Source organism: Odocoileus virginianus, chromosome 16 (genome assembly GCF_023699985.2).
Source record: "Odocoileus virginianus isolate 20LAN1187 ecotype Illinois chromosome 16, Ovbor_1.2, whole genome shotgun sequence".
Classification (NCBI taxonomy): domain Eukaryota; kingdom Metazoa; phylum Chordata; class Mammalia; order Artiodactyla; family Cervidae; genus Odocoileus; species Odocoileus virginianus.
In genome coordinates, this window is record NC_069689.1 from 23,935,101 (window position 1) to 23,954,901 (window position 19,801).

Below are 19,801 nucleotides of genomic sequence, written 5' to 3' on the forward strand. Positions count from 1 at the left end.
TTCCACTTATATTTTGATTTTCTCTTTCTCCAATATTTAATCACATTGAAAATATTTGCCAATGGTTAACATAAACATCTAGAAAAATATTAAACTTAGGAAAGTGTTCCTTCTTCCTTTGGAATATTTTAAGACATTCTCTACTTCTTGAGGATCTATTATTGCTTTCAAAACTATGAGTGGTACAACACAGGAGGAGGAAGCCATATCATGTCAACAAAATTCTCCAAACTTCTGTTTTCTGCCTCCTCCATTTTCACTGATTGAACTAAGAAACACACAGTTAATGGCATTTACCAATTTCTGGACTGGTTTTGACATGCCTATCTTTCAAAGATGCCTTGAATCTGGCTTATTTTACTGTAAGAGTAAACATTTAAAAATATTTTCCTCATTCAATGCACAGCTATGTTTAGAAAGTTTCTTTCTTAGTTACACTGATTATTTTCTACCTTAATTTTTTTTCTAGTAACATCAAGCTAACCTCTGTTCCTCATAACTCTATTTAAAAAATCTTATTTGATGTCTTATGGCTTTCCACTTGCTTGCTGTGTCTTTCCTTATTTATTTTCATAGATCAACAAGACATACTTTTTATAGTATACAATTGTGTTTCTGACAGTATTTTGTAACTAATTCTTTCCCTTGTAGCAGATATTTTTTCATTTTTTCATTTCATTTTCTCTCCCCTTTTCACACAGTTCCTCCTATAGTACAGTCTCAAGTGAAAACTTTCTTTTTTTAAAACCTAACTGCAGCCATTTCCACTGCAGGACCATTTTCACTTCCTTTCCCACCCACTCCATCATTTTCAGTAAGACTCAGGGCAGAACAGTTCACAATGGGTAGACAAGAGGACTAGTTTTTCCCCAGTTTTATTTCTCACTCACCAGTTAGGGGAAAAAAAAAAAAAAAAGAAAAGATTGCTAGAAGAGAGATTAGTCTTTCCTCAAGGTATTGGTTATCTATACCTTTGTTACAAAACTGTGACAAATTTAAGCACCTAAAAACACATTTGTTATCTCCTAGTATCTGTGGATCAGGCTTCTGGGCACCTCAGTCCTTTGCTTCCAGATCTCACAAAGTTGCAATCAACGTGTCCATCAAAGCTAGAGTCTAGTCAAAGGTTTGATTCGGGAAAGAGTTGCTCCTTGCTGGGCAAAAATTATTTCCTTCTTCCTGGCTGTTGGTCACAGGCTATCCTCAGTTCCTTGCCATATGACCCTTTCCACATGGATGCTCACGTTAGGTCAGTTAACAAACTGAAACATCTTAAAAGCAGGTGAGGGAGAATGGTTTTCCTTGTAAGATGGGTGCAAGCTCATGTACTGTAATCAAGTTCACATCATCACATACATCCTCTTGTCTTCACAATATTCTCTTATTAATAAAAACAATACACAGGTCCTAACCATGACAGTGTGATCACTCACATAGAGCCAGACATCCGGAATGTGAAGTCAAGTGGGCCTTAGGAAGCATCAGTATGAACAAAGCTGGTGGAGGTGATGGAATTCCAAGCTGAGCTATTTCAAATCCTAAAAGATGATGCTGTTAAAATGCTGCACTCAATATGCCAGCAAATTTGGACAACTCATCAGTGGCCACAGGACTGGAAAAGGTCAATTTTCATTTTAATCCCAAAGAAAGGCAATGCCAAAGAATGTTCAAACTACTGCATAGTTGCACTCATCTCACACGTTAGCAAAGTAATGCTCAAAATTATCTAGGCTAGGTTTCAACAGTGTGTGAACCAAGAACTTCCAGATGTTCAAGCTGGATTTATAAAAGGCAGAGGAACCAGAGATCAAATTGCCAACATTCATTGGATCATAGAAAAAGCAATAGAATTTTAGAAAAACATCTACTTCTGCTTCATTGAATATGCTAAAGCCTTTGACTGTGTTATCTCAACAAACTGTGAAAAATTCTTCAAGAGATGAGAATACCAGACCACCTTACCTGCCTCCTGAGATACCTTCATGCAGGTCAAGAAGTAACAGTTAGAACTGGACATGGAACAATAGACTGGTCCCAAATTGGGAAAGGAATACATTAAGGCTGTTTATTGTCATCTTGCTTATTTAAATTATATGCAGAGTACATCATGAGAAATTCTGGGCTGGATGAAGCAAAAGTTGGAATCTAGAATGCCAGAAGAAGCATCAATAACCTCAGATAGGCAAATGACACCACCCTTATGGCAGAAGCAAATAGGTACTGAAGAGCCTCCTGATGAAAGTGAAGGAGGAGAGTGGAAAAGTTTGCTTAAAATTCAACATTCAGAAAACTAAGATCATGGCATTTGGTCCCACCACTTCATGGCAAATAGATGTGGAAACATTGGAAACAGTCAGAGAATTTATTTTGGGGGGCTCCAAAATTACTGCAGATTGTGACTGTAGCCATGAAATTAAAATATGCTTGCTCCTTGAAAGAAAAGCTCTGACCAACCTAGACAGCATATTAAAAAGCAGACACATTACTTTGTCAACAAAGGTATGTCTAGTCAAAGCTATGGTTTTTCCAGTGGTCATGTATGGATGTGAGAGTTGTACTATAAGGAAAGCTGAGTGCCAAAGAATTGATGCTTTTGAACTGTGGTGCTGGAGATCCAACCAGTCAATCCTAAAGGAAATCAACCCTAAATATTCATTGGGAGAACTGATGCTGAAACTCCAATTCTTTGGCCACCTGATGGAAAGAACTGATTCACTGGAAAAGACCCTGATGCTGGGAAAGATTGAAAGTGGGAGGAGAAGGGGACGATAGAGGATGAGATGGTTGGATGACATCACCGATTCAATGAACATGAGTTTGAGCAAGCTCTGGGAGTTGTTGATGGATAGGGAAGCTTGATGTGCTGCAGTCCATGGAGTCACAAAGAGTCGGACACAACTGAGTGTCTGAACTGACAGGTCCTATCAATGCTCAGGGTGAGAGAATTTCACATCAACTTCAAGACCAAGCGGTAGAAATACTGGGGACCACCTTTGAGCCTATCCACCACAATGGATACAGTGAAATTTCTGGGTATTAATATTCTGGGCCTCCCTCCTAGCTCAGTTGATAGATAAGTCTGCTTTAGAAATTGAGACTGGGTTCAATTCCTGGTTGGTTCCTCTGGAGAAGGAAATGGCAACCCACTTCAGTACTCTTGCCTGGAAAATCCCATGGATGGAGGAGCCTGGTGGACTGCAGTCCATGGGGTCACTAAGAGTTGGACACAACTGAGCGACTTCCCTTTCACTTTTCACTTTCATGCATTGGAGAAGGAAATGGCAACCCACTCCAGTGTTCTTGCCTGGAGAATCCCAGGGACGGGGGAGCCTGGTAGGCTGCCGTCTCTGGGGTCGCACAGAGTTGGACACGACTGAAGCGACTTAGCAGCAGCAGCATTCTTCCTATAGAGATTTCAGAATGTAAGAGGCTTGCTACTCTTGAAAGAACACTACCATTCTGGTCCCTCATGGCTCAAAGAGAGAAAGATAAACAATTCCTGATAGTTCATTGGAAAGAAAAAAGACATTAGCTAAGAAGGAAGAGTTTTAGGACTTGCCAGGCATTTGCCTGAGAAAGCAATGCTAAATGTATTCAGAGAAGATAGAATATATATCCCTATAGCCATTATCATCAGCATGGAAACCAAATAGGTAACTACCCCAGCAGTTGGAGAAGCAAAGTAATGGCCTTCAAAAGCCACACAAGTCCCTGATTCTTCCATGAGCCATCATCTTAGTTAAGAAGTTTCTTCTACTATTTTATTATCCTCACTGCAAGAATCCATCTGGGGGTTGAGGGTCAGGAATAATCAGGAGTAGAGAAAATACTTGGAAGAGTGAATGGTAAGAGTATAAGAGATGGATACATTTCACTGAATAGTTGCCAAATGAAATTTTAACAAGCACAGTGGTTTAAAATTGCTGTACTGAGAACATTTTACCAAACAATAACATTAAATTATGGATTTCACCCCTATTAAACAGGAGGAACAAACTTAAGGGTTTGTTACAGAATGGAGTTTTAAGAATAAAAAATATTCATATTTATTTTAAGTAGTTCTTTTGATCAATTCTGATACAAATCTATAACTTTCAAATTAACCTATGATTTCATGGTCATATATCTGTTTTATCTGTTTTTCAAAGCCATAAATATATGCTGATATAAAAATCTCTGGTGTACACTTCGTTAGACACAGATATACATAAGTACAAAGAATATTCATTTGACTATGTATTCATGACTGCTCTCATGCCACAAATATACTTGTGATAGGCTTTCTTTACTCCAAAAAAGGATAATTAATCATGAGATATTAATAACTTTATTATATTCAGCCTTATTTCATATTCAAATAATCACATTGGAAATCTCATGAATAGCAATGAAGTTGATCTCTTTAAATAGGAAGTTGTCATCAGAGGAAGTGACAAAATTCTAAGTATGTTGATACTTTATTCTCATCCTCCTTGATAATATTAAGCCAATGCAGATAGTCTGGAATAAAAAAGCAAACTAAAATACTGCATTTCTTGAAGTCAATCATGTTTGTTCCAATACTTCTTTTAAATATATCCATACATTTCTAGAATTTTCAGCATGTTCTCCCATACCTAAGCACTTGTGTAGGCATTACTAATATCTCAAATCATCCAGAGGTTCACTCATTAATATTTCCCCTGAATGTGGTCAGATAAAGGATTGCCTTTAGATGTTCTGGTGACTTATATGTTCTCCCTGTATGGCTATTTTTCTTTCTCATCTTTTTTACCTCTTTGGTTAGAAGAAAATCAACAGATAGCCAAGGAATTAGGAGAAAGATCAGCTTTCTGTTTATTCTATTCTACCTTTTCACACACTCACTCAGCTGTTTCCATATCTTACTTCTTAGTTTGGATTTTTACCATAATGGGCCTACAACTGCTGCAGGAAAAATGAGTCCCAGGTTCCATCCTCTCCCTCTTGAACAGTAGGATTTGCCAATGTTCCTTCTCAACTTCTCTGTCTCACACCTTTTTCTTTTCTTCCCAAAATCATCTTTCAGTGTTTAAATATTCTTTACTTTTACTTTTGGTTATTATTTATCTTTTTTTATTCATTTTCTCACAGGTGGTACTTAAGTCTTTCCAAAAAAGTAACAGAAAATTTAATGCCAATATTTTAAACAAGAACAATTTAGGCATAGAAAAATTGTTTAATTTAAATGTTTCTTAACTAGCAAGACCAGGTGCAAATCATAGATCCTTGAAGCCTCAGCTCCATTCAATTTTAATTTGTCAGTGCTAGTTCCTTCTTCATGATGCTTCACAGCTTTCCTGTGAGAAAGCTGAATTACAAGCAATATGAGAGCCATCTCCAGACAGAGGAGTTGAAGCAAAGGAGTCAATTAACCTGTGATTGGAGAAACCACAGAGAATAGAATATTCAATCAACCAAACCATACCATCATAGTAGGTAAGAGTGAATTCTGATTAGCAAGAAAATTGGAATGAGTTTCATAGAGAGAACCTCATTAATTCATACTAATTAGAAGCCAAAAAATAAAAAGCTTTTGGAAGAGTTTGAATATATAGAATGCTAAGATTAATTAAGGCTTATTTATGAGCACCATTGGGCCAAAAGGAAACACTTGTCTAATGAAGGCCAGCAGATTTAGGAAGCCAAACACATCTTTCCTTTCTGTAAATTTGAAATAGGAGAAATATGGATTAAATAATTAGGCACTGAACTTGTCAGAGTATGTAACACAAAGGTCTACACTAGCAAGTCAGAGCACTGAACAGAGAGAAGGTAGAACAGAAACTTAGATAACAAATTAGTCTCAAAAAATGAAAAAAAGTAAACTTCTTCCCTAGTTTATTTCAGTGTGAAAATGTAAACAGTGATTCTTTCCTTAACTAATAAGTTTTGTTTACTCACTAATAATGTAATCTTTAGTCTTTAAAATGGGGGTGGGGTGGGGTGGGGAAGGTGTTTAGAGTCATCAAGCATGTTTTTGTATGGACCATTGGCCAAATTTCCAAAATATGGTAATTTTCCAAAACATGGTAACTTTCCTCCCTTTTATTGTTATAAAAAGAATTTTTTCTCTTCTTGCTTTTCATTCTTTTTCCTTTTAGCCAATTATATAAACTGTAAATATCTGAGATAATTTAATTGATATTTCTTCCAGATGCTGATGATACTTAGGAAGAAAACTGGGTTATCTCTGATTAAATAAGGAATAAAGTTTATTTCTTCCATGCAATATTCTGCCTCCACCATGCTGTCTTTATAAAATTGCTAAATTTATAGGCAAATTAAAAAAGATTTCAAATTTAGCAATTCATACTAAAAATCAATATCCAACTAAAGAAAGGAAAAAATGTGTTAAGCATCACATTTCCAAATATGATTCTAATATCTAAAGAAAAATCTTTATATGTCTTTCATATACGTCCCTGAAGGTCTATTTTATTGATCCGAAGGCATTTGTCTTGATCTCTTACCGTATCAGATAAAATTTAAGCAAACATGCTTTGCATTATGCTAGCTTGCTAAAGAATTTTTGCTGTACAGAAAGACTGCTTGTTTGTGTATGCATGTATGAGAGGAGTGTAAGAAGGGCAAAACAGCAAGATCAGAATTTTTTTAATATAATTAAATTGTCATTGATTGTCATGATAATCTTAAAGGTCATAGTGGTAAGTATAATAAATAAATTAAATTTGTATGCCATAGTATATGAATATAAAACCAGGTCTAAAACACATACAACACAAAGAAAATAAAACATAGTTGAGAATTATATTTCAAAGAAAATACATCTAAAATTTTGCATCAAGGAATAAATATTAAGTACCGGACTGAGAATTTCCATGTTCAGAGATACTAAAGAACAAGGAAATCTATTTGAAATAATTAAAGTTGTTTTGGTACCAAATTGTGAAACACCTGGCTTTGAATTCTTGAAAAGAGAAAGTATTAGCTGCTCAGTTGTGTCCAACTCTTTTTCGAACCCATGGACTATAGCCTACCAGGCTCCTCCATTCATGGAATTCTGCGGGCAAGAATACTTTCTATAAATATACAAAATATTCAGGAATTATGTTGTATTGAACTATGCTTTTCATAGGAGATAATCCCTCTTATTCCAATTTGCAAGTACTCAATGAATTAAAGAATATTTTCTGAATCACATGGAGATTTTGCTAGACTTAGTTCAAAGCCCTCAAAGATAACATCCCATGGAGCTTTAAATTAAATATCAATGGTTTTGTAAATTATTGATTGGGACCTCGATGAAACTTATCACAATGAACTGAAGTCATCCTTGGTATATTTGCCTGGATGATTTTCTTTAGTTCTCAGAGACCTGGATATGAAAAGACAAACAGTTGATCAACTTTCTTGGCAGATGTAAGAAAGGGTAAGGGGAAAATAGAGTTGGGGCATTTACATCCTCAAAATTGTATTATGTACTTTAAATTTAGTCTACATAGAGAAGAAGTTGAAGATGAGGAGGGCACTTTACATTAGGAGGAAATCAAGACATCAAATAAGTGGTGGTTAATGGATGATGAAATAACAAGTGCAACTGAAATAGACTGTTAACAAATAGGTTGGACAGGCTTACTCTGGAGATAAGTAACTGTTGGTGCTGTTATGTTTGGATAATACGACTGTGTGTTTGAGTAGCTGGAATGAAGTATAACTGAAATGTTTTGGTCTTAAATAAGTAAGAAATGGAATTTACCAATGCTGTAGGAGTTTTTGTAAGGGCACAGAAATCAATGGGGACAATATTACAACCTGAGATAGAGAAGTATAATTATATATCAAAAATTTCCATAAATATATAAAAATTTACACATGGCAACAAAATGGAGAGCCAAATTTTATATGCCAGGAATAAGAAAAAGCCTTACAAGAGCATAATTGATGTAATATGAAAATAGCACTGGGGACTAGATGGATGTAGTCTCTACTTGCAGGCCCTGTGTGGGAAACCAAAGCCGCCAAGAAGACTGAGGCAGAAGTGATATAGCCATGTGAGGAAAAGGACCCTTGGAAGCGACTGAGCTGATGGAAATTTGATCTCTTATTAAATACAGGACTTGTAGCATATAATATAACATTTTTGTAAAATACAGAAAGTGGTAAAATGGAGAAGAGGGTGACAGAGAATGAGATGGTTAGATAGCACCACTGACTCAATGGGCACGCATTTGAGCAAACTCCAGGAGACAGTGCTGTGCCACGGTCCATGGGGTCACAGAGAGTCCGGCAGGGCTGAGTGATGGAAAATCAACAAACGTGTATTAGAGAGAAAGTAAGAATAGGGAAAAATAAAGATGAAAGAAAGAATATATGACCTGAAGGACTTACTTTCGGACAAGATTTGCTTATATTTTGGTCAAAGCTTGCAAAGAAATGGCAAAATTAGCCCTGCGTGTCCTCCTACTAGTCATACTTCCAAACAGTTACATTCTTTAAGGCAATTCTACTTATGCCTTTATTTCAAAACATTCAAAGGCCTCTATCAGCTTTAGGGCCAACTCTAAACTATTTAGTCTCTTAGAGTGTCCTGCAGTGCTATGACTGGATGTCTTTTCAACATAATCAGCCAAGGCGTTGTATCTATATTCCGGTCACACCCAAAATTATTACTCCATGGTTTTGATGGAATGTGTGTACCCGTTGGGTTTCCCATGTGGCTCAGTGGTAAAGAATCTGCCTGCGATACAGGAGACATGGGTTCAACTCATGAGTCAGGAAGATTCCCTGGAGTGGGAAATGCAATCCACTCCATTCTTGCCTGGGAAATCCCAAGGACAGAGGAGCCTGGTGGGCTACAGTCCATGGGGTCACAAAGAGTCAGACATGACTGAGTGAATGAGCATGCACACACGTGTACCCTTCGTCTTCTTTCAGAAGCTTCAAGTTTTAGTTTTTCTTTCTTCTGTAGAGTCTGTCCAGAATTGTCCTACTTTGAGACATAATTCTCCACAAACCTCTTACATTTCTGTACAACTAGGAATTAACAGTCAGTTTGCTCAGGCTTATCTAAATACCAGAAAGAGAACAACTCCATTCTTAGAGACATTTGAGGTTACTAAAGAACTCTCCCTTCCCCCTCTCTGAAGATTTGTTTATAATCTATAGAAAAGCGGAAAATAATGTCTCTTTCCAGAGCAGAGGACTTAAGTTTCTCAGAAGCCCTCTTATGAGATTTCGGCTTACCTAAACTCTGACCTTCAGTCGTGACACAGACCTATAGCATGCACAGAATCCACCTACTTTGTCGCAGGGGAACTTGGGAACTAGAGAAACAATGGAAACAAAAATATCATACTACCTGTTGTGCCATAAGTAGTAAACTATATAAATTCATTTGAGCATCTTGTCCTTTATAAGCCAAATCTATAGAAGTGTGACAAGCCAACCCGTCAGCTTCCACCAAGTTGCTGCTTAGGAATGGCGTGACACCTGGACACAGAGAGCATGTCTCTTTTGTGTGTTGTCACTGTACACTCTATATTGGTTATCCCAAACATTATATCCTTTCCCATTGGTATGAAAATGCCTTAACAGAATTCATGTTTCCTTATTTTTGTATTTGTTAATGTATGTTACTAGACAAAAATTTCAGTTACTGCAATACAATATTATCATATAATTATAAATAAGTACTAGAACAAATATAAGAAGAAAATAAAACCCTTAGTAATTTATATTTGGGCACTGCATTTGTTATAGCCATGCTTTCCGGGAAACAAACTCACTCAGAAGGACAATGCAGATAGTGGAGTGCAGTTTATTACACTGGCGGGTCCAAGGCAGAGTCTCCTCTTAGCCAAGGACCCCGACCAGCATTTGTGAAAATCTTTTATACCCCAAGTGTACGTGTCCAAACCCACCACCCCAATTCCCTTGAGACTTACATAGACAAAGGTAGGGTAAATACAACTACAATAATCCCATCATTCACGTGTTATGTGTTCAAATAGTCAATAATCAATAAGCCCAAAGTTACATTCCAAACAGTTAATAGTCAATAAGCTTGTGGTCACGTTCCAACCAGTTAATAATCGATAAGCCTGTGATTATACCCTGATAGATATGGAAAATGTTTATGACCTGTCCGGAGACAGGGGTGATTACGGTATGTTTCCTCTTAGGTGAAGAGTAACCTGGATGTGATCTTCAAGATTCCCCTGTCTGGAGGGGGTCTTATCCTTCCATTGTCGTTCCCACAGGCACTAAGCAGAGAGTTCAGAGTCCACTGGAGAGGCGCCGAGCATGATCAGCACAGATAGGCCTGAGATGGAGTCCTGGCCCTATGAATTCCTTCTTTACATTCATAGTATTTTTCTAGTTCTAGTTTTAGAACTAAAACTACAGTCCATGAAGTCACTGAGAGTCGGACATGACTGAGTGTCTAAGTGCACACACACGCAGTCCATGAGAAGCAGAGAATCCTTGGTTTACTGTAACCCTCCTAACTTCCTTTTCCCCTTTATAAGAGGTCCCTTTCCCTAACTGCATGGGAATTTGCATGTGGCTCATCATGGTAGCAGATCCCAAACTGCAACTCTCTGCTGATCCTAAATGAAACAATCTTTGCTGAAGACATACCTGGCACTCTATTTGATTTTAGGTCAAACACATAAAAATTTCCCAGTTAGATGATATAATAATGGCTATTTTTAACTTCCCTTTTTATAAACTTGTCAGTATCACTCCAGGCCTTCAGAAGTTAAAAATTATAAATCAATATCAAAGCTTGAGGTGAAAAACATTATGGAATCTGTTCATGCAAATACTAACAACCCCAGAGATAATACTGTTTCTCTGAGATTTTACAGAGATAGTGTAGGAATAGAGTGGATTTATCTCTAGCCTTCTGTGCAGACTGTTAAATATTCTACTTTTTTGTAAGGCTAGGTAAGACTCTACCTCTTTTCCCACTATGTAGAAAAAAGTTGAAGAATAAAGTTATTTTCATAGTTTGCATCATTTTGGTTTCATATTTTGTTTGCAGATCGAGCTTTATATAGCTGGATGTAGAATTTTAGTAAGAATGAATTCCAAGGTAACAGAAAGGGTTGTAATTAGCATTTCAAAAGTTATCAAGGTGCCTAAGGTATTTTAGTACTGCTCCTATTATCTTTACAACCATCTAAGCCCTTAGGATTTTATTACTCTTATTGAAAATAAATTCCAAAGATGATAACTAGAATACCAGCTCCTATTTTTAAATATTTTTTCTAGATCAGTGTTAGGTTCACAGAAGAACTCAGGTGAAGTTCAGTGACTTTCCATATACCAATTACCTCTCACATGCATAGCCTCCCCATTGTCAAGATTCCACATCAGAGTGTTACATTCGTTACAACTATTTTGGCACATCATTATCACTTCAAGTCCATAATTTATGTAGGTGTAAACCTTAAGACTTAAAGCTGGTTTTCCTTGAGAGAGATTTTTTTTTTAGATCTCCAAAGTAGTAAATGGTGAGAAGTTTTAAAAGAATAATGCATATGTAAAATAAGAGTGGTCAGATTTTAATGGTGTTTTATGATTTCCAATAACACATAATATTTGGAGAGAACTGGTCACGATACTCTCCCAGGGTACTTTGGTCTAGGTAAAAACACTTGTATCAACTTGCTCAGTTCCTCAGCAAATGAATATTAGCAGAAATACATGTATAGATACTTAGAAATATCTCACCTTGTATACTTCAATAAATGAAATAAAAGCAAATTAATGTGATTCTCCATTCTCCTTAAAATATATTTTCTGGGATTATAAGGCAGAGATGATGTGTGTCCAGTTAAAAACATTAGTTTTACTATGTATTTAATATGTTATCCTCAGTGCCAAGTCTATATATCCAGCAAAAATTACAGAAGTTATTTCTACCTATCAAACCTAAAAACCAATGCCTGAGTGATGGAAAAAGATATTTTATGGCAATAAAAATGACAAGAAAGTGAGGGTAATGATACTCATCTAAAGTATACTTTACAGCAAAAGTTATAACAAAAGACAGGGAATGTCATTATATGACGATAAAGGGATCAAAACAAGAAGAGGATGTAACTCTCATTAACAAATAGGCACCTAATACAGGAGTACCTAAATATATAAAGCATATTAACAGACACAATAGGGTAAATTAGCACTAATACAATAATAGCAAGTGACTTTAACACCCTACTTACAACAATGGACAGCTTATCCAGACAGAAGCTCAATAAGAAAGCAGTGGTCTTAAATGACACATTAGACAAGTTGGCGTTAATGGAAACTTATAGGACCTTCCATCCCAAAACAGCAAAATACACATTCTTCAAGAGCACATGTAACATTCTCCAGGACAGATTACATGCTAGACCGTGAAACAGCCTCAACAAATTTAAGATGATAAAAACTACATCGACTTTTTTGTTTTTAAACCAAAACAGTATAAGACTAGGAATCAAATATGGGAAGGCATGCAGGGAAAGCAGAAACACTTGGATAATAAATAACATGCTCCTTAAAAAAAAAAGTGGGTCAATGAAGAAATAAAGAAGAAATCATAAATTACATTGAGACAGACTAAAATGGACACATAAGTTTTTAAAATTGATGGACAGAGCAAAAGCAGTTCTAAGAGAGAAGTTTACAGAAATAAAGGCCCACTTCGAGAAATATGAAAAATCTCAAATAAACAACCTAAATGACCACCTAAATGAATTTAAGAACAACAACAAAAGCCCTGAGTCAGGAGGGAGAAGGAAATAAAGATCATGGAGAAAATAAAATAAAATGGAGACCAAAAAAATAAAAAAGATTAATAAAATGAAGCGCTGCTTTTCTGAACTCTTGATAAGCCTTCAGGCAGGTTCATCAAGATAAACAGAAAAAGGACCCAAATAAACAAAACAACAAGAGGAGAAACAAACAGTATCACAGAGAAATAAAAAATCATAAGAGAATGCTACAATTATATGCCAACAAATTGGAAAATTTAGAAGAAATGGACAAATGTCTAGAAAGATACAACCTTCTAATACTGAATCAGAAAGAAAGAGACAATTTTAATACTAATCATTAATAGTGATATTTAATATGTACTAAAAAAGCTCTCAATAAACCAAAGTGTAGGGCTGGATAGCTTCACAGAGAAATTCTACTTCACATATAAAAAGAGCTTCTACCTAAACTCTCAATATATTCAAGAAACTTAAGATGAAACACTCCCAAATTCATTCTAAGAGTGCCATTACCTTGATATCAAAACCAGACAAAGATAGTGCAAAGAAAGAAAATTACAGGTCAATATTTCTGACAAATGTAGATGCAAAAATTCTCAATAAAATGTTACCAAGCTGAATTCAACAATATATAAAAATATACACCATGACCAAGTGGTATTGACTCAGGGATGCCAGGATGGTTTAACACTCACAAGTCAATGTAATACAGCATGTTAACAAAAGGAAGGACAAAAATCTTATGATCATCTCAATAGATACATGCAGAAAAAGCATTAGACAAAATTCAACAACCATTCATGATTTTAAAAACCCTCTTTAAAGTGGATATATAGAGAGTACATCACAATAGAGACCATTTATGACAAACCCACGGCTAACATACTCAACAATGAAAACTTGAAAAACTTTCCTCTAAATTCAAGAACAAAGCAATGATGTCCATCCTCAACACTTCCACCTAACGTAGAATTGGAAGTCCTAGTCATAGATATCAGACAAACTAAAGCAATAAAAGGAATCCAAATTTGAAGGGAAAAATAAACTTGTCACTGTAGGTGACTTGATACTATCAATAAGTAGAAAACCCCAAAGTCTCCACCAAGAAACTATTAGAATAAATGAATTAATAAAATTGCAGGATATAAGACTAATATGCTGAAATCTTGCTTTTCTATACACTCATGACAAACTATCAGACAAAGAAAGCAAGAAAATGACCTCATTGAAAGTCACATCAAAAAGAATAAAATACCTAGGAAATAAACTTAACCAAGGACATAAAAGCCCTAAAGTCTGAAAACTATAAAGAGTTGACAAAGGAAATGAAGACGATACCAAAAAATGGAATAATATCCTGAATGATTGGTTTTGAAGAGTCAATACTGTCAAAATGTCGTTACTACCCAAAGCAGTCTACAGATTTAATGCAATGCCTGTCAAAACATCCATGTACTTTTCACAGAACTAGAACAAATGAAACTCAGATTATATGGAACCACAAAAGAGCCCCATTGTGAAAGCAATGTTGAGGAAAAAAAGACAAAGCTAAAGGTATCATGCTCCCTGACGTCAGAATCTTCCACAAAACTCATCAAAATAGCATGATATTGACACACATATTCACAAAAGACATATAGATTAATGGAACAGAATAAAGAGCCAGAAAAAAAGCCACATACCTAAGGTAAGTTAATCTACAACAAAGGTTGAAAGGATATACAATGGAGAAAAGACAATCCCTTCAAGAAGTTGTGTTGGGAAAATGGGACAGATGCTCATAAAAGAACTAAACTAGAACTTTCTCTCATATCATTTAAAAAATAAACTCAAAATGGATTAAATACCTAAATGTAAGATATGAACCCAAAAAACTAAAAGAAAACACAAGCAGAGCACTCTGACATAAATTGCAGCAGTATTTTTTGGATTTGTCTCCTAAGGAAAATGAAATAAAGGCAAAAATAAACAAATGAGACATAATCAAACTTTTTTTTTCCCCCACAGCAAAGGAAACAATTGACAAAATAAAAAGACAACCTACTGTATCAGAAAATGACAAGGGGTTAATTTCTAAAATATATAGATAGATCTTACAATTCAGTTTTAAAAATAACCTAATTTAAAAATGAGCAGAAGACTTGACATGCTTCCAAAGAAGACATTCACATGACCAACAGGCACATAAAAAAAAATATTCATCATTAATTTCCAAAGAAATGCAAATCAAAATCACAATAAGATGTTACCTCACACCTGTTAGACTGGCTATCATCAAAATGACTACAAACAGCAAATATTGGCAAGGATGTGGAAAAAGGGGAAACCTGTATACTGTGAGAATGTAAATTGGTAAAACCACTAAGGCAAACAGTATGAAAGTTCTTGACAAAACTAAAAATAGAACTACCATATGATCCAGCAATTTCACTCCTGTATATACAGCCTCTCCCAACAAAAACATGGATTTGAAAAGATACATGCACTTCAGTGTTCATTGTAGTGTTATTTACAAATGCCAGGTATGGAAGCAAATTAAGTGTCCATCATCAGATATGGAAAAAGATGATGCTATCTATACATACACACACACACACACAATATTACTCAACCACAAAAAAAGAATGAAATTCTGCCATTTACCACTGTGTAGATGGACCCGGAGCATATTAAGTTTACTGAAATAAGTCACACAAAAATTCTTGTGTTATTTATATCTAGAATCTAAAAAATAAATGAATGAAAATAATAAAACAGTCACAGATATAAAGAACAAACTAGTGGTTAACAGTGGGAAGAGAGAAGAGGGCAGGAGAAAGAAAGGGTTATGGAAATAAGAGATATAAACTACTATATAGAGAATAAATAAGCATCAAAGATATACTGTACAGCAAAATATAGCCATTATTTTGTAATAACTTAAAATAGATACACCTGAAACTAATATACTATTATAAAACTACTATACTTCAATAAAATATTATTTAGAAATATAATAGATAATATAAAGTCATAAAATTCATAATGGTTTTAAATAAAATTTTAAATATAGAAAAAGCCCATGTGGTTCTCACTTTCAGCTACATTAATAAGTTGATATGTTTATTGGCTCTGAGGAAACATGTGAAAATGTTGTTTTCTTATGAATCAAAATAAATCATAAAGAATATATTTTAAAACATTTGTTTAAATGATTACGCAATATTAATTTACTTGTACATTTTACACATTTGGAAGAATATATAAATCCAACCTGTGGGGACCTAAAACATATTGAGATTCACAAGAGTTGATATCTGCTTTAGTTCACATGTACCTACTCAGTTTAATTTTCTGATTTGTTGATATGAAGGTGAATATATACCTATTTGCATAGCATCAGTGTATTTCAATGCCCAATAGTTAATTACATTTCTAGTGATTAATTTACTAGATATTTCACTACCACTTGTCAATTTTCTAGCCTGAAGATACAGAACAAAGATCCCTGTAGCTCTGAACTTCTCAGAAGAAATACATGTATTTACTTATTCAGTAAATATATATTCAGCAGTTTTAAGTACTAGAATCAATACTTAGAAATTAAAAAGTAAATCAGAAAGTCAAATTTCTCTTAAAGTGATATTTAGCAGAAATAATAATAATGATATAATTACTTATATAATCTACAGTAAACAAAATATTCTGAAAGCTATGTACTGTTGAAGAAATAGAATCTTTAAAAAATTCCTCAAAACCTACCAACAAAGGTGGAGGGGAAAGAAAAAAATATTTTAAAATAACCATTGAAAACTGGCTTCCCTGGTGGCTCAGTGGTAAAGAATCTGCCTGCCAAGCAAGACACATGGGTTTGATCCCTGGGTTGGGAAGATCCCCTGGAGAAGAAAATGACAGCCCACTCTTGTATTCTTGCCTGGGAAATCCCATGGACAGAGGAGACTGGTGGGCTAGAGTCCATGGGGTCACAAAGAGTCAGATGTGATTTAGTGGTTAAATAACAGCACCCTTGAAGCCCACATTTCAAACTGATGGTATCCCAATCATCAGAAAAGAGGTTGTTTCACTGTCTTCAATTCACAATCCCGAGGAAGGAAGTAAATGGAGCACCAGAGGTCTTAGCCGCACCAAATGCTGTTCTTTGTTCCCCTAATCTCCCTGGATTAAGGATGGTTTTGACCAGATACTAAGAGTTCTGTGGGTTGACAGCCCATGTGGAATCCAATGAAGAGATCTGCCTTACCCAGATAACGATCCATTCTGGGGACAACTTGAATCCAATATTGGGAGAGGGGAGAGTACAAAGGCCTGGCCCCCTCATTTCATATCCAGGAAAATTCTACATTCAAATGCAGGCCTTCAAAGCTCTGTAGGTGAAGAGCTGGGTCTCACTTGTGATGGTACCTTCTTTCTTTTCCCAATTCTGCTTCTTTCTCTTCACAGGTAGTGGTTACAAAAGCTCTCGCTAATAAACTTGGCACAAAAATGTCCATCTCAGAGTTGACAGATACCAGCCTTTTAGTCAGAAACCTTTGAGTCTCTGTTTTTTGACTAGACTTCACCTTTGACTTCTGTCCCTGGCCTATTAATCCAGTTTTAGCTATAATTCTGCTAGGTCAATTCAGCTAAAATCCAGCCTAGATTTAGATGGTCCAATTCTTCATCCTCTCACTCCCAATATCTTACTACCCTACCATGTCTTCAGCAAGAATATTGTTAGATCAATTTAAAAAATAATTACCCTAAAACCAGAAATTTTAAATTGAGTTTCAATTAATAAAAGACTAAAAGTTCACAAATCTAAGAGTGGTCATAATCATAACTATGCTTCTAGCTCATTACCTAAGTGGCATATGTAAAATGGCCCAGATGAAGGAGCAATTGAATGATATACACCTACACACACATACACGGAGGTGAATATGTGGATAAATACATATGTATAATTTTGAAATGTGTGGGGAAAACATTCTGATATTAGAATATTTAAATCCACAGAGCAAAATTATCTCAGTTAAAAATTTAAATTGACAATAATACAATTCAATGATCTTAGTCTGATTTCAATAGTTTTACATGTGTATGTGTATATGTGTGTCAGTGTCTGCAAACTTTTTACTGTGGTATAAAAATACAATACCATCTTAACAACATTGTATTGTGCATTTAAAGATCTGTTCATTATATGCAAAACATTGTGTCAGTTCAGTTCAGTCACTCAGTCATGTCCGACTCTTTGCCACCCCATGAACCGCAGCACACCAGGCCTCCCTATCCATCACCAACTCCTGGAGTTGACTCAAGCTCATGTCCATCGAGTTGGTGATGCCATCCAACCATCTCATCCTCTGTTGTCCCCTTCTCCTCCTGCCTTCAATCCCTCCCAGCATCAGGGTCTTTTCAAATGAGTCAGTTCTTTGCATCAGGTGGCCAAAGTATTAGAGTTCCAGCTTCAGCATCAATCCTTCCAATGAACATTCAGGACTGATTTCCTTTAGGATGGACTGGTTGGATCTCCTTGAAGTCCAAGGGACTTCAAGATTCTTCTCCAACACTATAGTTCAAAAGCATCAATTCTTTGGCTCTACCTTTCTTCACAGTCCAACTCTCATATCCATACATGACCACTGGAAAAACCAGCCTTGACTAGATGCATCTTTGTTGGCAAAGTAATGTCTCTGCTTTTCAATATGCTGTCTAGGTTGGTTATAGCTTTTCTTCCAAGGAGTAAGTGTCTTTTTATTTCATGGCTGCAATCACCATCTGCAGTGATTTTGCAGCCCAAAAAAATAAAGTCTGTCACTGTTTCCACTGTTTCCCTGTCTATTTGCCATTGTGTAAGAGATCTCTGGAATGTATTCATTTTACATAACTGAAACCTTATACCCACTGGATAGCAACACCCACATCCCCCTTCTCTCTGGCCTTGACAATTACCACTTACTCTCTGTATCTATAAATTTGACTATGTTAGAGACTGTACATGACTGGAATCATGCAGTGTTTTTTCTTCCATAACTAGCTTCTTTTGCTTAGTATAATATCTTCCTTGTTCACTCATATTGTCACATATTACTGGATTTCCTGCTTTTTAAGTGTGAATAATATTCTGTATATGTGTGTATATAAATTTTGCATTTTCTTTATCCATTTATTCACTGACAGAAATATAGATTGTTTCCACATCTTGGGATATGAAAGAACACTCCCAGCATAAATTTCACCTTAAATCCTAAAGATAGTGATTGGAAAACAATAAAACAAAGATTGTAAAAATCATGTCTTGTGATTATAAATAAAAATAAGAAAGTATCCTAAGCCCAAAATAAGCAATCTGTATTCAGCAAAACATCAAATACATAATACATCTTGATGAAATTATATTTTGTTTGCTACTGCTGCTAAGTCACTTCAGTCGTGTCCAACTCTGTGCGACCCCATAGACGGCAGCCCACCAGGCTCCCCCGTCCCTGGGATTCTCCAGGCAAGAACACTGGAATGGGGTGCCATTTCCTTCTGCAATGCATGAAAGTGAAAAGTGAAAGGGAAGTCGCTCAGTCGTGTCCGACTCTTAGTGACCCCATGGACTGCAGCCCACCAGGCTCCTCCGCCCATGGCATTTTCCAGGCAAGAGTACTGGAGTGGAGTGCCACTGCCTTATCCATATATTTTGTTTAGATAGGCTCAATTTATTTAATAATTATAATTGTAATATTACATTGTAATAATACACAGAATTAACTAAACAGAAAACAATGATTATTTCATGATTATCTTGTTTCTGATTAGTTAAGAATTATTTGCTAAATAATCAGTTTCTATTTATGACTTTAAAAACTTTAATCTGACCAATAGTATAAAGGAAATTAGTCTCTCTTAAAAAATCTTCAAAGAATTTAGAGCAAGTATTACTTATTTCCGAAATATCTGAAAGCTATCTTTGTGAGATCATAAAAGAAATAAGGATGTTCAACCATGGTGATTCTCATGAAATAGTTTGCTACAATAATAGATAATAACGAATGAAGTACCTTCTAAAACCCTAAAAAGAAACT